Source organism: Rattus norvegicus, chromosome 6 (genome assembly GCF_021556685.1).
Source record: "Rattus norvegicus strain SHRSP/BbbUtx chromosome 6, alternate assembly SHRSP_T2T, whole genome shotgun sequence".
Classification (NCBI taxonomy): domain Eukaryota; kingdom Metazoa; phylum Chordata; class Mammalia; order Rodentia; family Muridae; genus Rattus; species Rattus norvegicus.
The window spans coordinates 44,478,209-44,504,446 of NC_141539.1; the positions used below are offsets into that span (position 1 = coordinate 44,478,209).

Genomic DNA, 26,238 nt, shown 5'->3' on the forward strand with positions numbered 1-26,238 from the left:
AAAAAAGAAAAGAAAAGAAAAGAAAAGGGAATCTGACCACTGAAATACAGTCACTGTAAATTTGTAAATTCCCTTTGGTCAATGAAGAACTTAGAAATTCTAGTTTTCCTCAAAACTACTCTGTTCTCTCTGTCTCTGTCTCTGTCTCTCTCTGTCTCTCTCTGTCTCTCTCTGTCTCTCTCTGTCTCTCTCTCTCTCTGTCTCTCTCTCTCTCTCTCTCTCTCTCTCTCTCTCTCTCTCTCACTCTGCCAGGAGCTATCAAGTTTCCCAGCCCTCAATTACTGGATTCTTCTCTCTGTATTGATATTTAGGAAGTTCAATATGTATACACTAATTTGATCAACTTATTAAAGCCTCTCCCAACTGCTTTAGCAGGGAAAATGCTCTCATCTCCCTGTTCCTTAGAATTTAGAATCCAATTATTGTTCACTTGGAAGTACTTTACTTCAGGTAGCTTTTGACGTAGCTGTGTTGTTACAAGTACATTTATTGAGAAAGAAGACGGAAATTCTTTATCTGTCTATACTCTATGCCATATTCATGGGAAATACTGTCAGCCAAAAAGTCCCCATAGACTGAAGGGTGACAGGGTAAAGGTGAATTAAAAAAGGATTCATCATAGCCGATGGTGGAGCTCTATCAGCAGAGTGCTGCCTAACAGACAGGACGCCCTAAGTTCATTTGCAGCACCCCATATACTGAATATTGCAGCATATACCTGTAACCCAGCACTTGGGACAGAGGTGGAGGCAAGGGAATGAGACAATTAGCAACCTAAAGAGGTTAAGGGCAGTTTAGGACATAACAGACTCAGTCTCTAATTAATTAATTTTTAAATTGGAAAGAAAAATTCACAACTCCCTTGGAATTACACTCAAAACCTCACCCTTTTCAAAATGAAAATTTTTACATATGGCTGCCCAGCTGAGCAATTTGTGTGAACTAGCATCTCAGAACTCAAAAGACTTACTAACATTCATGCTTACTGAAAAGAGAAAGAGAAAAACATAGATTTTACAAAATGCTGACTTTACATTCCTTCAAATACTCCACACTTTAGCACACAAGTCCAACTGTTTAAGACTGTCTTCTGTTGAAGTATTTCTTAGTTTTAGAAATTAAAACAGTCAGTTCTCCACTCAATGGAAAAGCATTCCACAGTCAGATTGGAAACAACCTGACTGATGAATGATATCCAGCTAGTGGTGGGGTAAAGGTCATCCTTTCGGAGACTGTAGCCCACTCATTTAACAAGAGTTATGACTGGGCCAAGGGAGTTCTTCAGATTCCTCATCCTCTTAGCTTGGTCTGTAGTTGACTTAAATATCCTCTGTAGCATGTAACACAGAAGCAATGCCATCTTTAGCCTAGGCAAGGGGAGCTCTGCCCTCAATGACATGGATGATGACCAATTGGTCCAAGTGTCATGGAGAAGCTACCAGTCCTAAACACGAAACATCCCATTCCTATCATACCCCGAGTCCTACACAAACTATCAAAGCAAAGTACCCCGAGGTTGTGCTCTTGGCAACTATGGGGAATAAGAAGATATGTGAACCAAGTGTGCTGATATGAAACTGATTAGACATAAAAAGAAAAGGGAAGGAGAAACATGCCTCAGAATAAAAATACATCTAAAAAGAGGAATGAGATAGAGACTGAACTTCTAATGTACACAGTAAGATAGTAAATGTAAAGAATTAGATATTACTTAAAGATATGATCTAAGAACATGTTTCTGAAATTATAAAATGGTTTACATCAATAAAAGAGCACATTTGCTTGGGGAAAAGCAAACCCAGAATGATTAGCGAAGAGAAATTTTAGCCAAATTATTCAATTAAGGAAGGAAAAATAAATCTCCCCTAAGGAAAATGATTGGTATCTAAAAATTAACGTACGACTTAGCACAACTTCAGTCGTTTCAATTTTTTTGTTTCAATTGGCAATTACATTTTACTGTACATTTTACAGGAAAAGAGCATCAGGGAATGCATGACTAGATTCTGGTTTTGGCATCTGCTGCCTCTCAGGATCCCATAACCTTGCTTCATTTGGAGGCTTAGTAGACATCAATGGGAGTTGGTACATTGGCTGGACCTTCCTCCCTAAGCTTACAGGACACTAGATCTCTACATAATGGCGAGCTCGCAAATTCCCAGCATGCCTTTCCCATGCTTATCTGTCTTCAGAGTATAGGTGCTAAGATGCTTTCATGTGAAATCTAAGGCATAACTCACTCAAGTTTAGCAATGAATAAGTAACTAGCTTTCACATCATTTCCAGGTTAGGCAGGCTAGCCTACTCTTAGTCATTTCTCATCATCCCACCACTCTTGTGGGACCTCAGACTTGCAGTTTCTCCTCTTCCATGGATGAAACCCTAGATCTCTCCCAGCCACCACCTCTTACTACTGTGGATTTGCAGAACTTTAGCTCTGCCCTATAGATAACTGATCCTGTGTAAAACCCTTCTATAGTAAAGCAAAGTATAGAGAAAACTGCTGTGGATTTGAAGGCTTTCATTGTCCTGTGGCAGATACAAAGATTGTCAAACCTGGAGCTGTGGGTGATCTAGGCAAGCATTCCACCACTGAGCAACATCCTCGGCCCCTGAGGCAAACCTTTCTACTCTCCTTTCGGTCTTTCACTCATCTCTGCTCTAATCACAGTATCTAACTTATCCAGTTATCCAACTAAATGCTCCAGGGTTTCAACCTTGTCTCTCCATTTGATGTCTTTACTCAAATGTCAATCCTTCAGAATAGTCACTCTGAAATGACTCATTTACAAGCACCTTTCTAAGTCCTGTCTCCTTCATTCTGTTTTAATGGTTCTTTACACTCTCACTATAACTTACTAACCCTGTGCACATTCATTTAATTTGAGTTTTGTCTGTGCCACTAGATTTGTTGTTGCCCAACAAAGTATTCATCTTAGCAACGAGGAGAGTCCTATATAAAACCACATGCTCTACATGTAACAGAATTTTACTATACATGCACTTAATTAATCAGCCAGTAAGTGAATTAAGTATCTAAAACTCACATGATTTATTTTTATCTATGTTCATACGTACTTTTTCAACGAATTAGAAAAATTATCTTCAATGCGATTAATCAAAAGTTACTTCCCAAAGACTTAGTATTAGTTGGTAATTTTTCTCACACACAAGACCATTGATTATGCCCAGATTTCTTCATCATTGCAAAACAAAGGGCTATAAAATCATCTGCACCAGTAACTTTTTTCATTGCTCGTCTCTGGCCACTGTGAAGTTGAACACACTTAATTTGTTTCCTGACTATTGACTGTTTCATTCTCATTAATTAGCTACATATGTTGCAAAGTAGTTCAATATTTTTATTTCCCTAGCCATTTTAAGGGGATTATGCTCAGACTGGGTCTGAAGTTCTTTTAATTGTAGACCCAGTATGCCTGTCCTATACAAGTGCCATCCTTACTTTCAATATATACAGTTTTTGTAGCAAGTATATGAAAAATATCTTAATTTCCTTTGGACCTGGAAGGATTTGTTTGTTATATTTAAAATATTATTATGAAATTTCCTTTTAAGATGTGAACTAAAGTTGAAGTGTAGCAAGGCACAGTAATACATGCCAATATCATTATGTACTATCCCATGCTTGGCTTGTGATGGCATTTCTAATGTGTAAAACCTGTCATGTATGTAATTACCATATACCATCCAGTTTAATTCTAGGCTCCTTTTGTGCTCCTATGAACTATGTCTCCACTTTGTTGATAGGCTACAATGTTATCGATTACTTTATATGAGTATGTTATAGTAGAAGATAATAATCTTATTTATTTATTTACTTATTTATTTTTGCTGTTCTGAAATAGAACTCAGAGACGTGCGTATGCTGGGGATAGTAGCTTATTTTCTTTCTATTGTGACCAAACTCTTGACTGAAGCAAATTAAGGAAAGAAGGATATATTTGGGGGTGATAGTTCAGAAAGTACAATCATGGTTTGATGGTTTGTACATGCTTGACCTACAGGGTGACATTATTAGGAGGTGTGCCCTTTGTGTAGTAAGTGTGTCACTGTGGGTGTGGGCTTTAAGACACTAGTACTAGCTGCCTAGATTCAGTCTTCTCTTAGCTGCCTTCAGGTGAAAATATAGAACTCTTAGCTCCTCCTGTACCATTCCTGCCTGAATGCTGCCATGCTCCCACCTTGATGATAATGGACTGAACCTCTAAACTTGTAAGCCAGCCCCATTTAAATGTTGTCCTTGAGAAAATACAGGAACAAAAATGGAGCAGAGACAGAAGGAAAGGCCATCCAGATACCACCCCACCTTAGGCTCCATCCCAGGTGCAGATACCAAACTCAGACACTATTGCTGATAGGACATTGTGCTTGCAGACAGGAGCCTGGCATGACTGTTCTCTGAGAGGCTCTGCCAGCAGCTGACTGAGACAAATGCACAGCCAACCATTGCACTGGGTCCGGGACCTCAATGAAAGGGTTAGGAGAAATACCGAAGGAGCGGAAGGGGATTGCAACCCCATAGGAAAAACAACAGCATCAACTAATTGGACCCCTCAGAGCTCCCTGGGACTAAGCCATCAACCAAAATACATACATGGGTTGGTCTGTGGCCCCACAACATATGTAACAGAGGACTGCCTTGTCTGGATTCAGTGGGAGAGGATGTGCTTGGTCTTGTGGAGGCTTGATGCTCCAGAGAAGGGGCATGCTAGAGAGGTAAGGTAGGAGTGAGTGATATGGCGGGGGAACACCCTCTTAGAGGCAAAGTGGAGAGGAGACGGGGTGGGAGTCTCACTGAGGGAGAACTGTGAAGGGAGGGGCAACATTTCAAATTTAAATAATTAAAAAAATTAATAAAAAGAGAAAGAAAGCGAGGGAGGGAGGATGGGAGAGGGAGGGAGGGAGGGAGGGAGGCGGGGGGGGGGAGAGAGTTGTGTTAGTCATGATGTCTGTTAACAGTAATAAAACCCTAAGACATGTGGCAAATAAGGCATGGTGACTGCCATAAAAGTAGCTTAGACCATGGAGGATCTGGAATCAGAGGGAGAGAACTAAGCCAGAATCAGACATGCTCTATAATACTCAAATGCTGGCATGCACAAGAGTCTGTGTGCCAATTTCCAATAGATTTCACACTATCACCTGGGGACCAAGGGTTTGAACACATGAACTGGTAGGAACCACTTCATTTCCAAACCATAAGACCAGGCAAGTTTTCTGCTGCCATGTGACATTGCCCTGCCCTGGTATTTTAAGACAGACTCTTCCGTAACTCAGTTGACTTTGTTCTCAAGACTCTTCTCCACCTACACAATGCTAGAAGTGCTAATGTCCATGAGCTATGATCAGCACATTTGGTTTTCTATAAAAATCTACTTTATCCACAACAATTTTAGGACCAATATGAAAATGCTATAAAAAGTCTTCTTTGGGTTTCTATTAGATGTTTATTTTACAAAATGCTAAGTTAGCATTTTGACATTATTAAACTAGAACATATTGCATTTAAAAATAGTGCAGATGTTCTTTGACACTGAAATCTATAAAGAAACTTGAACTATATACTGACAAGACCTCCTTGGCAGGCAGAAATATTAACTTTTAAGGCTGGATTGGATCCTAATTTATCTGCCCTTCAAACTACATTCATGAGCATATTTCTCTTCATGTATATTAAGGCAGAAAGTCATGGACAAATTTACCCACATCCTTCAGCAGCTACGTCGGATGTTTATGGAAAGAGACTAGAGAGAAGTATCAGCATCTTTTCCAATTATCTCAAGCTTGGAGTATAAATGGACCTAAGTAGCAGTTAATTCCTGGGGGAGCTGGGCAGTAAGCCAGATTTTTCCTTTCTACCATCTATTAACAATCCGTAGTTAATGACACATAGGCTTTCTGAATTTCTCTGTTTAGAGAATTTAACTTCAAGCTGAAGAACATGGCTTGGTTTTGGTTTCATGGTTTTGTTTTTGTTGTTGTTTTTTATTTGTTTGTTTGTTTGTTTGTTTTAGGATTGTCTGTTTGTTTTGGTCTGAGGACTACTTCCATTTATGAGATGGAGTTGTGTCTCTGTCTTCTAACTTTGTTGGTAGAATGCAAGAAGGAACAGACTTACTGTTACCCAGATTGTAAATGACTCAAGGGAACTGAATCAACCTGCAGTTTTAGAGCTAAATTAAAATATAACAATGCCATATCCATCAATCCTAGAACAGTGAGTTGTGGATTTATGAAGAATTCTATCCAGAGCATTCATGGGGCATTTTTGTTGTCTTGTTGATTTGTTGTGTTCTGTGTAGCACATGTGTGAATATACATCAATGTATTTGTACACACATGTGTGAAGAAAAGAGCTCCATGTCAGTTTCTTTCTTCATCTTCTTCCACCTTCTTTTTGAGACAGAGACTCTCACTGAACCCCAAGTCTCTCACCAATTTAGCTAGAGTGGTTGGTCAGCAATCCCAACAAGGTCCTCTTAAACCCGTTATCCGAATGCTGGATTTACAGGCACACACCAGGCTTTTTAGGTGGATTCTGAGATGTGATTTTAGAGGTTCACTCTTATGTGAAAAGCACTATACTATATAGGCCAGGTCCCAATCCCTACAATTGTATTTTCACGGTGGACACTATGATCAAATAAAGTCCCTCCCTGCCAGCATGCTCCCACCACTGAGGAAGTATCATGAAAATGTCATTAAAGAATCTCAAGATATTTATTTCATTTCTGTGGAGGGAGGAGAAGTTTCATATTTCATCTTTTGAAACAAATTGGTTCCTTTAATTTTCTTTTCTGGTGGTAGTGACAGATTATTACAAACTGGATCACACCTACTCTGGACTGATTTTACATTATAACATTGCAGGGAAAACAAAAATGCTTTTACCCATCTCCCAAGGCAATTTAAGAAGACAAATACTTGGAAGGAGTTCACTCATTTTAGAGAGAAATGTCAACATCTTTTCATTTAAATTACAGCAATCTGTATGTTTTTAAATCTTAATAAACACTTAAAGCTATGTCTCCGAATAACATAGAAATATAACACAGACAAAGCGCACAGGAGCTTGAATGAAAGAAAGATTTTCCCTGACTGTGAACAGCCAGCAGGTGAATGAAAATGTAATAAAATGCAAAAAGAAATTATGACCCAGAGGAATGCTTAATATTCTGTTCCAGGTTATTGATATTCAAGTCCTTAGATTTACTTTCTTGATATGAATGTAGCCCAAATGTTACAGGGAAAATTTAAAGAATGGAGGAAAAAGATTGTATTTAAGGCGTCTGCTTGCCCAGTACCACTTCTGCCTCTTGTCTATTAAGTTGATGTGTTTGTTTTCTTTAATGGCTATATTTTAGGCAGGCAGAAAAGCCTAAGACCCTCAACCTCGAGAAAAAAATATTAAATCAATGTTGGGAAACACCAGGATAGATATGATGAACATTCTTGGTTGTTTTACATCTTCATTCTGCTCAGAGTCATATATATATAGTAGAACTTTAGTCTTAACAGTAAATCCCAGATTCCGGTATATACCAGATCCACTATTTATACCTGTAACTTATGCCATGCCCCCTTCTCCAGCTTCTGGCCTAACACACTCCAAGATGAAGGGCAAAATTCTGCATTCTCATTCCTACTTTTTTCCACTGGGAAGATGCCCAGGAGAGATGTGGTTGAGTAATGTTATGGTTCTATTTTTAGATTTTTAAAATTGATTTCTACAGTGGCTGCACCAATTTACACTCCCAGGAGCAGTGGGTAAGAGTCCTTTCTTCCAGACATCCAGTATTTGTTGTCGTGTGTGTGTGTGTGTGTGTGTGTGTGTGTGTTTACATTGCAATGCTAATGAGATAGGATGTCCTCATTACGATGAGATAAATTTGCAAAGTAGTTTGAACTGAGTTTTCCCAATCCCTAGATGTTGAACACTTTCCCAAGAATTTACTACTTAATAAGCATTTCCAGATCTGAGAACTATCATTTCTACCTGTTCCAAATACTATTTTTCTCACTTATTTTTTTTAAGAAGTTGAAGCTGCAAACTCACCAGATTATCTTTATAAAAATAACTACAAATAGATAGGATGATAAATGACTTGGAATATGATGTTAGGTCCACCAATCACATTGAAAACAACTGGCCACGTCTCATTATTGGAAACCTCTCCTGTCAATGGTGAGGATCTGCTTGTGTACTCGACTTCAGAAACAAGCCTTTACCTGTTTCTCACTTGAGTCAGCCAAGTCATTCTTTCCATTTTTTCTTTTCTTTTCTTTTATTGGATATTTTCTTTATTTACATTTCAAATGTTATCCCTTTTCCTAGTTTCCTCTTTGGAAACCCCCTATCTCATCCTCCTCCCCCTGCTTTTGTGAGGGTGCTCACCCACCCACCCACTCCCTCCCACCTCCCTGCCCTGGCTTTCCCCTACACTGGAGCATCTAGCCTTCGCAGGGCCAAGTGCCTCTTCTCCCAGTGATGTCAACAAGTCCATCCTCTGCTACATATGTAGCTGGAGCCATGGGTCCCTCCATATGGACTCTTTGGTTGGTGGTTTAGTCCCTGGGTGTTCTGCAGGGTCTGGGTGGTTGATATTGTTGATCTTCCTATGGGGTTGCAAACCCCTTCAGCTCCTACAGTTCTTTCTCTAAGTCCTCCATTAGGGACCCCATTCCATCTAACACAATTAATTTTGCTCCTTTTTTATTTAAGGAAAGACAGAAAACTATGAAGAGCTGCACACCATCTTTACCCTGGAGAAATTCTGCCTGCAAGAATGTTGGGTATTTACAGATGCCTTCAATATCATGGTGTAATGATGCAGACAGAGAGTGATGTCCGTTCAATTCTCAATTGCTCAGCAATTCTTTCAGAACACCTGGGATAGACACAGCGAGTTATCCTTGCTTGATTTCTATACTACAACCTGTCCATCTCATGCCTGTAATGAATCACTCTTCAGATCATCTGCGGATGTGTCTGTCCTTTGCCCATGACCAGTAATTGTCACTAATTGTGGACATCGGGGATAATAAGATATTATTCAAACTAACAGTTTTAAAAAGAGTATGATTTCATAGGGATTAATTTTATTCCTTATGTATTTAATTTTGCACACCATATATATATATATATATATATATATATACATATATATATATATATATATATATAGCACATGATTTAAGCAAACACATAGGAATGCTGTGGTTCTTACACTCTGACGTTTTCACTCTAAGCTTTACTTGGCATATAATCTCATTGTTAGGAAACGTTTTAGAACCTTAGATCGATAAGCTAATCCTTTCGGCAATCAGGATCTTACCTTTTGCTGTACCTCTTATGTTTTCAAGAAGTCTCCACTGTTCTAACTCTTAACAAATGAGGATCTGGGCTTGCTTTTTTGTGTTCGCAGATGGGGAGGGCTATAAGTAGTCAATTTCAGAGATCCAACTTCTGAGATAAATTATTTCATAGTGAAATGATGAGTTTTGATCACTAAAGAACAGGATAGAGGTGCTGGATGGATGGAATTGTCCCATGAGTATTGAAACCACTAGGAACATGTGCCTTTTCCATATGAATGGAAACCATTGTCAGTGTGAAAGCTGTTAGAACATCAAAACCTCTCACATCGGTCACATGACTACAATTTGTATTTCACTTTTTCTGGAAGTCCAAGTGGACAGAGATGATCAATGGAATGAATCTTGAAATGCCAATCAGGGCCTTGAGATCAAGTTCCTAGTGAAATTGCCAAGTTCATACAACAGAAGGGACTCAAGTAGAGTTAGGAAGCTATACTGAGCTTATAGTATCTGTGACTAGTGTGGTGATTTGAATATGTTTGGCACTGAGAGTGACAATATTTGGAGGTATGGCCTTGTTGGAGTATATGTGGCCTTGTTGGAGAAAGTGTAGCACTGTGGGGTAGGTTTTGAAGGCTTCTTCCTAGCTGCCCCAGGAAGCCAATCTTTTCCTGTTTGCCTTTAGAACAAGATGTTGTTCTCAGCTTTTCTTGTATGCCTGGGCACTGCCATGCTCACACCTTGATGATAATGGACTGAACCTTTGAACCTGTAAGCTGTCCCAATTAAATGTTGCCCTTATAAGAGTTGGCTTGGTCATGGTGTCTGTTCACAGCAGTAAAACCCTAAACTAAGGTAAATAGCTAGGCCTACATGAATCCTGAATTTTGGAGGGCTAGAGAAGGGAGGGAAGAGGAGAGGAGAGAAGAGGAGAGGACTGGAGAGGAGAAGAGAGGAGAGGAGAGGGGAGGTGACGGGAGGTGACGGGAGGTGAGGGGAGGAGAGGGGAGGAGAGGACAGAGGAGAGGAGGAAAAGAAAGGGGAGTGAGGAGAGAAAAGAATATATCTCTCCAGAGGCTGTTGCATGTTCACAGATAGTGCCACCTCTATGTGTGTTTACTTAACAAACACATAAACCAAGGTTTCCTCTTTCCAGGTAAATTAAAGCTATGGCGAGTTCATTATACAAACTAATTAGGACAATCTATCACTTCTCAACTTGACACACAAAATATATCACTGTTAAAGCATAACCCTTCTCTTCTCATTGATCACCCAAGAACCCATGTTAATATTATAAAATAGACATTGCAACTTTTGTCAGTAACAATATATATGTAACTATTATGTGTGTAACAGCAATTAATGTAAAAGAGAGTCATGTGTTTGAAAAAGAGCAAAGACTGGTATGTAGGAGGGTTTGAAGGGAGAAATGACATAGATGATGGTATAATTATGCTATCATGTTTTTAAGAAGTAATGATAGCAAGTTGGAACAAGTTTCTCAGCACAAACTGTAGACTTTAAGCATGCATCTTCTTAAGTATCAGTATGAAAGAAGTAAAATGCTCCCAGGAGCTTCTTAACACAGCATAGAGACAGAGTATATGACCACATTCAGTTAAAGAAGTAATATTTGTGAACTCCGGTTGAGCTAGCTCAGGGGGACTGGAATTTTTCCTTGTAAGACAAATATTTAGAAGATAAGAGGAGCATAGAGGATACTTAAGATAAAAATGCATTTAATTTTATTCATGCCATACATGTTAATTATGCATATAATTCATTTTTGGCAAATGGAAATCTCCAGAGGCAAGAAGATGAACAAGATACCATTTCTACACACACACACACACACACACACACACACACACACACACACACACACACACAGAGCATTACTATCAACAGGAGAGAAATCACAGAGTGAACTAGGCTGATGAGCCTGCTGTGTGAGAGTCAAAACAGACAAGAATAATCCAGGGATCCTTTCTAGGAAGATAGCAGTCTTCTTGGCTTCATTAAGCCTCGCCTAATAATAATTCATCTAGAATAATTCAACAATAGAGAAGATGAGAGCTGGATGTCCTCACAAGCCAAGGTCATCAGCAGGGACAAACAGTAAGACAAATGAACTAAAGAAAAAGGGAACAGTGGGTGATAATTGGCCAAAGGTAATATTATGCATAAAGGTAAAACACTGACAGTGTGTTAATAAATGATGTAGAACCTAAGGGTGGCTGCCATAAACCATATCTATGGTCACAAGTTAAAGGTATGCTGAAGATAACAGTCTCTGAAGGAACAGGTCAGTATCACTAATTGGACATAATGGTGTCAGTAGAGGAAATGGCTCATATATTGATCCTTAAAAGAGGCATGGTCTATTAGTTGCCTTTTCTGCTGTTATGTTGAATACCATGACCAAAAGCAAATTCGAGAAGGAAGAGTTTATTTGGCTTGTGGGATCAGAGACAGAGTTTATAATGGAGAGGAGACATGAGAAGCTAAGTCTGGAGAAGGAAGCTGAGAGATCACATCTCTCACATCTGTACATGGAAGCAGAAAAAACAGCAGGACACTTTACACTGTCGGTGCTATACTTTTGCTAGCAGGGTTCTACTTCCTCGTGGTTCCATCATGTCCCCCAAAGAATGCCATCAAGTGAGAACAGAGTGTTCAGAGGCATGAGCCTGTGAGGAAGTTACTCATTTAAACCACCACAGGTGGGTTTACTTCACATGAAAGATGGGGGCCAGACAAGTAGGGAGAGTACAGAATCTCAGGGGTAAGTGAGTACACGGCTTCAGGGAATAGAATGTACTGGCATTTTTAGCATATTGCATGTGTGGGAAGGAGCAGTGGGATATGATGTTGTGGCAATTTCAAGGACTCTAATTAGATATGAAGGAGGGAAGGGAAATTTGCTGCAGAAATAGTGTGGGCTTTTTCCCCCTTTTATTTTTCAAGTTATATCTTTCTGTCTTTAAATCTAAGTAGGAAAACTTTTTTTCAAAAGAAAGGTTTTTTCCACTGCTGAGATTATTAATTTTCTGTTTTCTACTGCTGCTCTGGCTTCAAAGAAAATACGTTATGTCTTATGGCTTATAAATAACACCATTAGCTTTCTATGGAGGTTAGAAAATCCAGATCGAGGTTCAGAAAAACTCTGTCTGGTGAGGAATCAATTTCTGATAAACAGTGCCTGCTAACTGTCGTCATATGGTAGAAATGAATGTCAAATGAGAACCGTTGGACCACCTGCCTCCCTGGAAGCTTTGTAGACTGTAGACTTTGCCAACTTCGCTGAGCCATAAAGTGCCACTATATCTGATGCTTCTGTGAGAAGGTTTGAGGATGAATCTAGCTCTTAAAGAGGTAAAGTGATCAAAGCTGGGCTTTTTGTATTCATGTAGATGAGCCTTATCTACTCAGTGTGATCCTCAAGAATGTGAAGATCCATCTGCTACAGAGTGAAAGGTAAATCCCCAAGCCTACTGGCTCTTGGATTGTACCATCAGCATTCTAGTCCTTGGCACACTTCCAGGTGTCACACTGTACAGTGTGTGTGTGTGTGTGTGTGTGTGTGTGTGTGTGTGTGTGTGTGTGCATGTGTTAGATTAGCAAGAATCTTGCTGACTCAACTTAAGATCTTGGAATTTGTTTGACTCCATAAACATAAATGACAACTCCTAATAAGAACCCTCTCTCTACTTCTCTCACTCAATTGCTCTTTATAACCATTTCATTCCTATGTCTACTGTTCTTTCTAGAGCAGGTCCACAGATGTTGATTTTCTATAGACCCCTAATAGAAACACCTAGAACCTTTCTGCTGACCTATTACCCAAGCACTATTTAAGTCTTTTTCTGATTTTAACAGCCATACATTTAAGCAGTCCAAAATATCTGTCTCTCTCTGTCCCTCTGTCCCTGTCTCTGTGTCTCTTTGTCCCTGTCTCTCATACACACACACATACACACACACACACACACACACACACACACACACACACACACACACGGAGAGAGGGGGGGGACAGAGGGAAGAAAGGGGAGAGAGGGGGGGAGGGAGAGAGGGAGAGAGACTGCACAAAAGCAGAGAGGAAATTGCTCAGGATTTTCAGTCTGTTAATATCACTTCAAATCCTTGATTCATTTCACTTCCTATCACTTTTGTACTCAGAGGCAAAAGACCTTACTTCAGCAGTGTTGATTAATTCTTCCATAAAATAGAAACAATAGGCTCAGATGAGATGACAAATACAAAATACATGTCCTTTGAAAGTGCCTGTGAACATCAATGTGTTTTCCTACTTCTAGTAAATCTCTCTTCTTTTATTAACATACCCTCCTCTCAAAAAAAAAAAATACGCAGTTCAATTGGAATGAAATTCCTGTAGTGCATCCTTGGCTTTCATTTGTGTTCTGAATATACACAGAATATGGTTTAGTCATATGGTGAATTTGGACTAAGTAATTTAGATAATTAAATCTAAGAAAGAAGAAACGTAAAGCATCAAGTAAAGCTGTTCCTGCAGACCTGGCTCTCTCTCCCACTCCACTGTCTGTCTCTCGCTTTTCCCCCTACATCCCCCCCACACACTCATAAACATTAACAGCCACTCACAAACATGCTTTATGAGATTTCATGAAAATCGTTCTTAGGGCTTTTGCTAAGTCACCTGGTTAATTTCTAAATTAATCTATGTAAACAATAGTGCTTTAAACTGCTCAGTGGCTCACCTCAGTAACCATATGGGCCTCTGGCAGTATATTATGGACTTAATGTATACTAAAGCATGCTACTTCCTTTTCTCATAGATACATTGCATACTTTACTCTTCACTCCCTGAATCCTGGTGTGTGCTTGTGCACACACGTGCACATGTGTGTGTGTGTGTGTGTGTGTGTATCTCAATATTCCCCTTTTTCTTTCTTTCTTCTTTTTTCTCTATTAATTTGTTTATTTATTCACTTTACAGCCCCATCAAAGACCCCCTACCCCCTCTCCTTCCAGTCTCACCTTATACCCCTTCCCTCACCCTAATTCCCCTTCTCCTAAAAGAAGGGAGAACACCCATGAGGATCCACCCATCCTGGTACATTAACTCACAGCAAGACAAATCTCATCCTCTCCCACTGAGATCAGACAAGCAGAACAGCTATGGAAAAGGGATGCAAAGGCCTACAACAGAGTGAGAACCAGCCCACGCTCCAATTGTTAGGGAACACACACGAAGAAGCTGTACATCCGCTACATATTGTAAGGTGCCTAGATCAAGCCCATGCTTACTCTGGTTGGTGGTGCAGTCTCTGTGAGCCCCCATGGGCCCAGCTTGATTTACTCTGTAGACCTTCCACTAGCAATGGAGGACTGTTCCCCTCACTCCAATCCTTCATAGCATATGCTTTCACTTGAGTTTTTGATCTTAGCAACTCTAATGGATGTAGGATGGAATCTCAGAGTCGTTTTGATTTGTACGTCCCTGATAACTAAGGGCACTGGACATTTCTTCTAAGTGTTTCTCTTCCATTAGAGAATCTTCCATAGAGAATTCTCCATTTAGCTCTGTACCCGCATTTTTTAATTGGGTTATTTAGTTTGTTGCTGTTTAATTTCTTAACTTCTCCTCCTACAACAAGGTCTTGGCATACACTTGAAAAGGTGTCTTCCCTTTTCAACTAGACCTCACTGTCTCATTACTCAAGATCCAACATGTCAGTGACTTTTCTAAATGATGGTAGAAAAGGATTTGAGAAAAAAGTTTGAAAGGAATAATTTGTTCTAGTTCATATTCTTGTGGATGTATTCTATCATGGTAGTAGGCATGACAGCAACAGCAATGGATAATCAAATAGAACATACAGTCAGGATGAAGAAAACCATGAAATCACATTCTAAACTTGCTTTTCATGTTTTTAAAGATTTACTTATTTATTGTATATAAGTACAGTGTAGCTGTCTTCAGACACCCCAGAAGCGGGCATTAGATCTCATTATAGATGGCTGTGAGCCACCATGTGATTGCTGGGATTTGAACTTGGGACCTCTGGAAGAGCAGTCAGTGCTCTTAACCCCTGAGCCATCTTTCCATCCCCTTGCTTTTCATTTTTATTCAGTCGGGAACTGCAGCCTATGTAATGATCAGCATCAGATTTTCTTATCTCAGTTCATCTAGTCTAGATAATCTCTTATCCATTCAGTGATTCTAGAGGTTTATCTATTCAGGGGTTTGAGAACCCTTCAATGTGACAAACCCTATTTTTACACACCTGGCAAGACCATTTCATCTACAAGGACCTCTCACACAAGCACCGTGCTTTGCTCATTAATGGTGCTTCACAAGTTCTTGGCCCTTGATTGAAATATTCTTTCACTCAGTCGATAAGCCACATTAAACCATTACCAATTTGAGGACACAAAATCAGGCAGGACAGGCAGTGTCATAGAGAAAATGGAGGAGAAAATACTTCCCACACAGCATAGGCAAATGTGACACTGGTATTCATACAAGTCTGAGCCTAGGGTTAAATGACATCTGCCTCATCTACTCATCCTCTAGCTGCCCATCATTGAGAAGAGCCTTTTAGAGATGTCTAATAATTGATACAGTTTAACTTCCTTCCCCCTTCTGTTTTCACTTTGGGACAGTTCTAAAACTACTCATTGTTTAGGCAGATCTCTTATCAAATCCCTATCAAAGATTAATCAAAGATTAGTAGATATGACTAGCTTTAGTGGAGGTAATAATGATCGAAGTCCAATTACATCTCTTGACAGCAAATCTTCACTCTAACTTTTAGGCCCAGGAACTGAGCCCAGCCAAACTGTAAGAACCAACTCCAGGGAAGGATAAGCGAGAACAGTTTAGACAGACCCCAGGTTATGTGTAGAGTAGTTCCAGACTGAATCAGCAATAAGGAAGCTCAAGGTAAAAGAAGACAAAAGATCTCTGGAAAGTCAAGTTACCATTAGTATTATAGTCTTTCTCAAGATCTTGTGAGGGCATATAAATAGTTTAAACAACTGCCCAAATTTGGAAGATTCTAGAAGCACTGAAGTGCAGGACAGATTCCATGTTAGCTTCTGGAGTCCACTCTAACAATAAATTAATAAAACAGCCCAAAATAATGAAAGCAGGAATTTAGTGCACTGAAATATCACACTTTAGTACTTAGCTTAAATCTCTCTTCTAACAGCCAGAACATAGATGCCAACAAATAGTTACTCTTAAACTGTTTTATTTTTAGAACCTAGACAAAACAATATCAAAAAATTATATAAAGTCCATTTTTATTTTATTAAGCTACTAATTTTGAGAAACATTCTGCAACTTCTCACCCTTCCTATTGTTTTTCTTTCACTTTTATTGGTTCTTTTATTTATTTACATCTCACAGTTATCCCCCTTCCCAGTTTCTCCTTCACAAGTCTCCTACTCCCTCCCCCTGCCTGTATGAGCAATGCTCCCTGATCTGACCACCCACTTTTGCCTCAGCACCATAGCATTCCTCTACCCTGGGTCATTGAGCCTCCACAGGACCAAGGAGATCACCTCCCAGTAATGCCTGATAAGGCCACCCTCTGCTACATATCCAGCTGGAGCCATGGGTTCCCCCATATATACTCTTTGGTTGGTGGTTTAGTCCTTGAGAGCTTTGGTAGGGTCTGGTTGGTTGATATTGTTCTTTCTGTGGTGTTGCAAACCCCTTGAGTTCCTAAAGTCCTTGCCCTAACTTCTCCATTGTGGTCTAGTGTTTGGCTGTGTACATACACATCTGTATTAGTCATTCTTTGGCAGAGACTCTGAGGGGACAGCTCTACCAGGTTCCTTTCAGTAATCACTTCTTGTCATCAGCAATAGTGTCCAGGTTTGGTGTCTGCAGATGGGATGGATCCCTAGGTGGGGCAGTCTATGCATGGCCTTTCCTTCAGTCTCTGCTTCACTCTTTGTACCTGCATTTTCTTTTGACAGGAGGAATTCTGGATTAATATTTTTGAGGTGGGCAGGTAACTCCATACCTCAAATTGTGACTGGGCCTGTATTGGATATGGTCTCTACAGGTTCTCTCTCCCCTTTGTTGGATATTTTGGCTAATGTCCTCCTTCTTGAGTCCTGGAAATCTGTTGGGTCCCTGGCATCTGGGACTTTCTAGTGGCTACACTCAGCTCTCCCTCCCCCACTGCTATATACCTACTTTCAAATTCCTGACCCTCTGTACTTCTCCCCTATCTTCTCCCATATCTGAACTGCCCCCCTTCACTCCCCCTCCTCCTATGGGTATTTTAATTGCACCCCACAGGCTTCCACATACTTCTAAGTTATAAGTATAGGCGTTTTTAGGAAAATAAGACACGATGAATTCAATGAAGTCTAACTTCCTATCCACTTTGAAACATTTTCCCACAAGCTTTGACTATGCTGCTCAAGGGGATAGATTAATTGCACATTGCATCTCCACCTCTGTTTCTCTATCACTTATGATACTCCCATGTTTTAGCATGAAGAGACAAAGAAATAAGAAAAGGATCTTCTGGTTTTCATGTGTCCCCTAAAAACCATGTGGTGGATGTGTGATCTTTACTCGATTGTTTAAAGGTGTTGGCCCTAACGGGAGGAGTGAAACTCATGGACAGCATGGTGAATTCACCTTCTTGAACTGACTCGCACCATCATTGCAGCGAGGAGTTTCTTAAAAAGAATTAATTTCAGTCCTTTCCTGTTATTTCACACTGTCTTACATTTCTGTTTTCTAACAAAAGACAGTACAAATATTACCCGATACCAGCTCCTTGATCTTGGGTTTCTCAACTTCCACGAGTGTGAGAAATACATGTTCCTTTTTTGTTAATTGCTCTGTTTAACCTTGTATTAGCACCATTGATAGAATAAGAGAGAAGCAACTCCCACAAATTATCCTGTGTGTGATTCCACATGCATGCCCCAATTCCCACATAAATGCGCACCAAAAATATGATAATAAATTTTTAAATTTTCTAGTAGTATAGATCAGTAGCTAATATGGGCATGAGAATAAGGCTATGTGAGTAAAGTACTAGCTTTCAGAATATAGGCACCTGAGATCCCCAGAACCCATAGAGAGCCAGAAGTTCATGTGATTGGCACAACAGAAATCCTACAGCAAAGTGGGATAATTCCTGTAAGCTCAGGTCAGCAGTCCTGGAAGACACTGGGTGAGCCATGAGAGACCCTGTTTCAAACAATAAGGAAGGTGTAAAACAATCACCCATTCTTGTCCTCCGACCTCCAAATGGGAACTGTTACACACACACACACACACACACACACACACACACACACACTCACACACACACACACACACACAACATACACAAAATAAGAATATATGTTTTCTAGTCATATACTTAAAGAATTGTGAAAGATATTCTATCTCATAGAAACCACAAATTGTATGCCAGCCACAAATTAAGTCCAATATCCCAAATGAACCATCATATCAGAATATATTTATGGATATAAAATAAGCCCTCCATGAAACGAAGGATGTGATTTCTTCCAGTTATGATTTAACTAAATGAAATGTCAGCTTTGACATGAACAGTATATAAATTCAATTCAGAACTAATAAGTATTTTCACCTCAGCATCTTATTGTGAATTTTTACTGAAAAGAATGACTGCCTCAAAATAGACACAAGATTGTTGATAACCACTATTAAAAAGACAGGAATTGATTTAGCAAGAAGTAGAATGTTTTTTTTTTACCAACAATGAGGTCACATAAGTGATTATAGGTAGAATTCAGATGGGGAAAGTAGATAATTGAAAGTTAAACCTCAGTATTTATGAGAACATAATGCAACAAAAGTATGATTCTTCTGTCAAGTGAAAAAATGTAGTCAGAATGACATACTGACATTCCATAGGAAAATAACATTGCATTCTGGCTTCTAGTATTTAAAAATAAATTTAATAAATCCAATTATAAAAATACAACCCCTTATAAACCTAGTCATGTCTCAAAAGTCTGTGTACAAAAAGCCACCAGATGCATGAAAAATGTTCAGTAAAATCAACAACTTGTCAAGAACAAATGAAAACCACAGTGAGATGTCACCTAGCCTCAGTGAAGACTGTAGTCAGAAAGAGGAAATAGAAGGATTAGGTAAAGAAAAAGAGTGGCCCTTATCCACTGTGGTAGTAATACCAATGAGCATATCTGTGGTGCCCTGTGACATGGAATATCTTGAAAAACTAAAAATGGATCTTAATTTACAATTCAATGTTTTAGCACTGGGCATAAACCCAAAGATAATGAAATCACCAGGTCAGAAAGATAGCTGCCTCTCATAATATTCAGGACTAGCAATGGTGAGGATTAGTGCTATTGATGCCTGTCAACAGACAAATGGGTAAATGAAATTTGCTATATACACAGCCATACAAGTGGAATTCTGGCATTTGTGACAGTTGACATGGGTCTGGAAGGTGTCATGTTTAGCAAAACATTAAAAACAAAAAATCAAGTACCACATGATCCTAGTACTCATAACTAGAATACAAAAAAAAGGTGATCTACAGAATATTGTTGGGTAAACAAGACCTACGTAATGATAGTAGTCAATGTGCCAATGTGGATGGGGCAACCATCCAAGATATCACACCTAATCAAGAGCTGCAGGCAATCACTGGCTACTGAGAGAGGAAGAGTAAGTTTTCTCCAAGAATGAGCCCGCTAGCAGGTTATTCAACCCTAGAAGTCAACCCAAATATATGTTCATATGAGCAACATTAAATTCAGTATGGCATATGTATGTTTGTATGATTGTCTATGTGTTAAAAAGTAATTATAGAAAAAGAAGAGGTCATAAAATTGACAGGAGTAGAGAGACACAGAAGAAGCAGGAAAGAGGGGAGAGAGGAATAAAATTATGTAATTTCAGTAATGTATGTAACTCTTAAAAAATAAACAAGTTAATTTTTAGAAAAGAGGTGCGTTTGGAAAGTTATCCAGCAGCTCTATCCAGAACTGGGTAGAGCAGGACTGGAAGAGGCCAACAAGAAATACAAGAGCATTATTAAGAGAAAAAAAACTTCAGGCATTCTATGAACACAGAGTGACCAGAATTGACAGTACTTCATTATATACCTGAAAATAATCCATCCAACTCACTATAAACAAATGATGAAAGCCTAAAATGATGGATAGTTTAATTTCTGTACGTTGATCCCTATCCACTATAAATGAGTCTCAGCATCTCACATTCTAACATATGTATATGTGTATATCTATACATATATATGCATATATGTGCATGAAAATAAGAAATATCCATCAAAAATGAAATCACAATTTAAAGTGTTTTATCTTGAAAAAAGAATATTTGTCATCATCATCATCATCATTATTATTATTATTATTATTATATTACTATTCTAAGTAAGATACTCAAATTATTAAGAAGAAAATTAATATATGGTTTATTTCATAAAACTTAGAAGTATTTTAATGGTATTCTGATTAAAAGGGTCAAGAGCCAAGAGAGAATCTTTATAAAATCATAACCCAGAAGATTAATATATAAAATATACAAAAAAAATTTACAAACCTAGAATCCAGATATCACCATGGGACAAGGGCTAAAAGACAAAAAGATTAAAAAGAAGGGGTGGGAAAGAAATTTGAATTGCTAGAGACTTTAGACAATATATACATGAACATATAAAGATAAATTTTCCTTTGATGCTACAAGCCCACAATGTGAAAATATTATGTGTCACAGTACATACAGGAGAATTATCATCAAACCATTATTTTTGTTGGGATATATTCAGAAAAAGTTTAAGTAAGTCCATGAAGTTGAAACTGCCAGGATATTCAAATCATGCCAGCATTAACACAGAAAACCTGAGATATTTGTCATTAAAATAAGATGTGGGTGCTTTAGTATGTGTGATCTCATCACCTGGATAAACAGAGAACAATGGTTTTAGAAGCATCTATAAGTGTATGAAGTAAAATATTTTATTATATTAATTACCACTATTTTCAACAAGTAACATAAAAAAGTAGGTAATCTATTTTCCCAAAGTGATATGCATCTGTTTACACTGTCTACCAGTTTTGTCCAACCCAAGACACTTGGGTCATGAAGAAGAGCCCTTAGCCCTGCCCAACTCCTGTGTGCAATAACTTGATTTGCCACTTTATACAAGTTCCATAAATTAAGTGAAAGTATTAGAGATGATGGAAGGAAAGGAAAAAGGGAGGGAGAGAGGGAAGGAAAGAGGGAGAGTGGAAAGAAGGTAGGAAAATTAAAATACTACTTGTGGGGCAGAAGAAATAGCTCAATGGTTAACAGCAATTACTGCTCTTGTAGAGGACCCTGGTTTGATTCCCCACACCCACATGGCAGTTCACAATCATCTGTAACTCCAGTCCCAGGGAATTCAGTGTTAGTGTCTTCTTCTGGCCTTCTTTTGGTTCCAGGCATGCACACTACATGCAGGCAAAACAGCCATACACATAAAACAGAGAGAAAGAAAGAAAGAAAGAAAGAAAGAAAGAAAGAAAGAAAGAAAGAAAGAAGGAAGGAAGGAAGGAAGGAAGGAAGGAAGGAAGGAAAGAAAGAAAGAAAGAAAGAAAGAAAGAAAGAAAGAAGGTAAAGAAGGGTGGAAGGGGGAGGGAGGGAGGGGGAGGGAAAGAGGGGGGAGGGAAGCAGGGAAGGAAGGAGGGAGGGAGGAAGGAGGGAGGGAGGGAGAAAGGAAGGCATGCAGGAAATACAATCATGCCCTTTCTACACTCTCAGAGCCACAAAGTCTCTAGATGTCTCTTTCCCAGGAGTTATCATTACCTTGTTTCTGCCAGAGTTAGCCAGTTTAAAACAATTCCAAATGGAGGCTATAATTGGGAAGATACTCCTGAGACCTAGAGATTTAGGAAATGTTTTAAGGTCTAAGTTTGAACTATGGTTCATAGAGTACAGTCATCATAGTACATGTTGCCAGTTCTGCAATTGTTTTTTTTTCTTTCTATCCACCAACAGTTTCATATATGTGTATGATTTTATTCCTTTAGCCCCCCTCTCATCTCCCTCCCTTTCCCATTAAACACTTCTTTGATATGAATGTTACTCTGTATACAATCTAATATTTTGAAAACAGTTTTTAATAAAACTCAAGTGTGCCCCCATAACAATTTAACACTTCAGGGACCATCAGAAAGTCAAGGTGAAGTGTTAACGACAAGATTTATTGAAAGATTCCTTAAACTTTTGATCTTATTAAAATATTTTCTTTTAGTTTGCCCATCTGAGCCAAGACTAGCAAAGAGGGCATATTTTAAAGGAGAAAGCACTTGAATGTTTGGCTTACTATGCTTTTCCACAGGTTTCTGCCAGCTCTTGATGACAAGGAAGCATTGTAATCACAGTGCTACTTATAGCTCCAAAGTAGAGCCAACCACCCTGGGTGACAGCCACCTGCAAAGTCTCCTCGAACTTGGAAACACTGGGGAAAAACTACAATCTCTAAAGACAGTCTCATATGCGGCATCCGTGTGGTTCATTTCTCTACTTACCATGGTGCATTGTTTTTCAGAAACTGCTGGGAAAGGCCTCATTCTAATAAAAAGTACACAATGACATGTCTGATGCATGTAAGGGAGTTAAACACACATGATGGCAGTTGCTATTAGGGACCCTGTCACATATCCACAGTCAAAATATCACCACTGTTTCTACAATCCACCAAATGCCACCTCCTATCTCTTGCCCCTTTGGCTAGGACATATTATTAGTGAATGGTTAGAGAATGCTAGTGCCTTGCTCTCTTGCTGTGCTCTTATTTGGTATGTATCCAAATTACATTCAAGACAGCAATATGTTTTGCTAGAAGCCAGCATTGCTCAGCATGATCTGCAGCTAGTAGCCCGGTGACCTAATTCTGACCAATAGAAAGTTAAGTGGGGAAAGCTCAGGGAGAGTTTATTTTAAAGGACACAGAAAAGTACATTTTGCTTTTTTTGGTTCTAGGAGATTGTTGTTGTTGCTGCTGTTGTTGTTGTTTTTGTTGTTGTTAGAGGTGCTGGTGGTGGGCTTTTTCTTTCCCCATCTTTTTCTACTTCTTTTCAGCTTCTGGAAAAGTAGATGCAACAACTGGAGTGTCATTTACCTTGGGCTCAGATCAAGAAGCAACCTTGAACACAGATACAGTCTTCTAATGAATGCTATGAACAAAATAGACAGAGCAGCACTCGCACATTATAGCACTGGCCCAATATTCCCACTAGATTTTTCCCACTAAATTCTCCTCGAACTTGTATGACATAAGAAGAGAGACATAAGAGAGACTATGTGTATACCTCTCTGATGTGGCCATTTTTGTTGGTATTCAAACTGCTACTGGACCCTATACTGACTTTCTCCTAAAACAAGGTGTGACAGTCTGAATGAGAAATGTCTTTAATCTGAAAGAGAAATTCTTTGATATGTTTGAATACCTGGTTTCTGTGGCAATATTGTACCCAGCTAAGTCCAACTCATAAAGGGAGAAAACCAAAGGAATTGCTTAATTCTAGAACATAATTACCTCAATAAACAAAAGCTACCACTACTGTGTGTAATCTAAGGTACAAAGGTCCATCCCAAGCCTGTAGTTGAAGTAAGCAGTATCCTACATGTGATACTGGGCTTGGAAATAGGAAATATATGAGACCAGGGGGAACTTATATTCTTTATCCTAGGTATCAGAAAGCTACTGAAGCTGGCAATACACAGTAGTTCTAGAGTGGCTGTGAGAAGAAAGCTTTGAGGTGCCATTGTGTGAAGCTTTGAAAGTAAACCCTGTATTTCAGAGAATGCATAGAGAAGAGACAGCTGAAATAATAGAAAAAACTCTTTATAAGTAATTGTCAAGTAATCAATTTTATTTTTAATAAAATATAATTGAAGTAAATGTTTGCCATTTATTTATTCAACAAGAGGGTAATAAACCCAATATAAACAGAATTTTAAAAATTGTTGGGTGGTGATGGCATACACCATTTTCTCCAGCACTTGGGAGGCAGAGGCAAGTAGATCTCTCAGCTTGAGGCCAGTGAACAAGTTCAGAAAGGCCAGGCCTACACAGAGAAACCTGGAGAGAGAGAGAGAGAGAGAGAGAGAGAGAGAGAGAGAGAGAGAGAGAGAGAGAGACAGAGACAGAGACAGAGACAGAGAGAGACAAAGAGAGAGAAAGAGAGAGAAAGAGAGAGAAAGAAATAATAGAAAGGCTAAATTAAGAATCTACTATGTAGACAAATGAAATGAACAGATACTTTTCAAATGAAATTGTAGAAATGCAAAACAAGTACATTTACACGTGTGAATAATTTTATCCATCAAGTAATTGCAAATCAAAATGAATTAAGGACAAATGTTTACACGTTTTTGTTAGGAATTATTCTGGTCCAGACAATTTGAGGGTGTAGATTCTCTTCCAATAACTATGATTTTGCTAGCATTCAATCTTGAGCTGGGTTTCCAGTATTGGTCATGACTTCCCTCTTGTTGAGAAATTTTTAAGACCATTTGAAGATCTATTGTTTACTGCTAAAATACGCATGTCACTTCTGTACCCTTGGGGTTATTGTGCCATGCTAGTTGTTAATGTGGTTCACAGGGATCATAGGTGGGTAGGGCAGCTGATTGCCTCCTTCCTTTGGAATCTTGCACGGTCCCTTCTGATATCACAAAAGCTCATTCTCAGGGAGTGGGTATTCAGGTCTCTTCCAATTCCAGGGTCTGTGAGGTCTGTTTCTGAAATAAAGTCTTAAGCAATAGAGTTACTTTCCACTTCTCTTTCTTTCATAAGGCTTATGATTTGGAGATCTCATGGACAGCCCTGGCCAATAACTCAAAAGAGGGTGCCTCGTATCTAATATGGTTTTTGTTAGGTGCTCTTTTGAGCTTGAATTGAGCATCATTATCCCATATGAGGAAAGTTCACTAAGAATATGCAGCAGACTGTAACCATTACAGATGCGATCCACGTTATAGGGGTCTTCCATGCAATTAACGGCACAATTAACCAGAATAGCGAGAGTGGGGAAAAGAATGAGGAATTGGAAAGTGCTCCAGAAGGCCAGTACCAACAATGCCCAGCCCTATCACAGGCGAAGGTTCCCACCTTATTACATGCAGAGACCCTGTGCGCATCGACCACATTTTTTCAACCCCCTATACAAGGAGAAGTGATGAGGAGTGCTGACAACCAGGTGCAGGAAAGCAAGGTAGAGCAGTGAGACAGAATACGTATCGGGGTTACAGACCATGGTTCCGCAGGGGCCCTCCTCACCAAAGACAGCCTAGATAGCAGTGAAAAGGACAAGGAAAATCAAGGAGATGAGACCCAATGCCAGCAGCCACCTCAACGTCGGTGTCGCCTGCAACTTCATTTACCAATGCAGATGCTCAGAGAACTCTAAACCACAAGATGGCAAAGAGACAAAAACAGCCGACCCACAAGCTGGGAATTTGTTCTCTTCCAAGGCTGAGCAGGGCAGGGCCGAGTAAATGTCGGCTTACCATCTATCTCTACCATCATCTGGTCTGGTCATCCACCAAGAAGAAATGAATATGAAAGTCCAACAAAAAGAATAAGGATGGAGATGAACACCTTAAGTGCTTGCATTTTGCCCATTGACCAGATACACTAGAGCTATGTGCATTATCTATGCAGAATGGGGTTATTATTATTTTTACCTAAAGATGTCTCTTCTTGGTAATGACAAACTTTTTTATTTTTTTAAGAAAAAAAAAGGCCTGGTTTTTCTTAATACACCTTTAACAGTTTTTAAATTTTTTCATATCTGGTCAAATTGAGGATTATTTAAAGAACTTCATTTTTAATTCATAATTAAGTTTACAAGTTGATT

The 26,238-nt window shown here is 39.1% G+C and overlaps 1 pseudogene; it reads left to right on the top strand.

Moving 5' to 3' along the window:
* The window catches only part of LOC148005149 (Y-box-binding protein 1 pseudogene), a 39,668-nt pseudogene extending 13,792 nt beyond the window's left edge, over positions 1 to 25,876 (top strand).
* Positions 25,877 to 26,238: the final 362 nt, after the last annotated feature.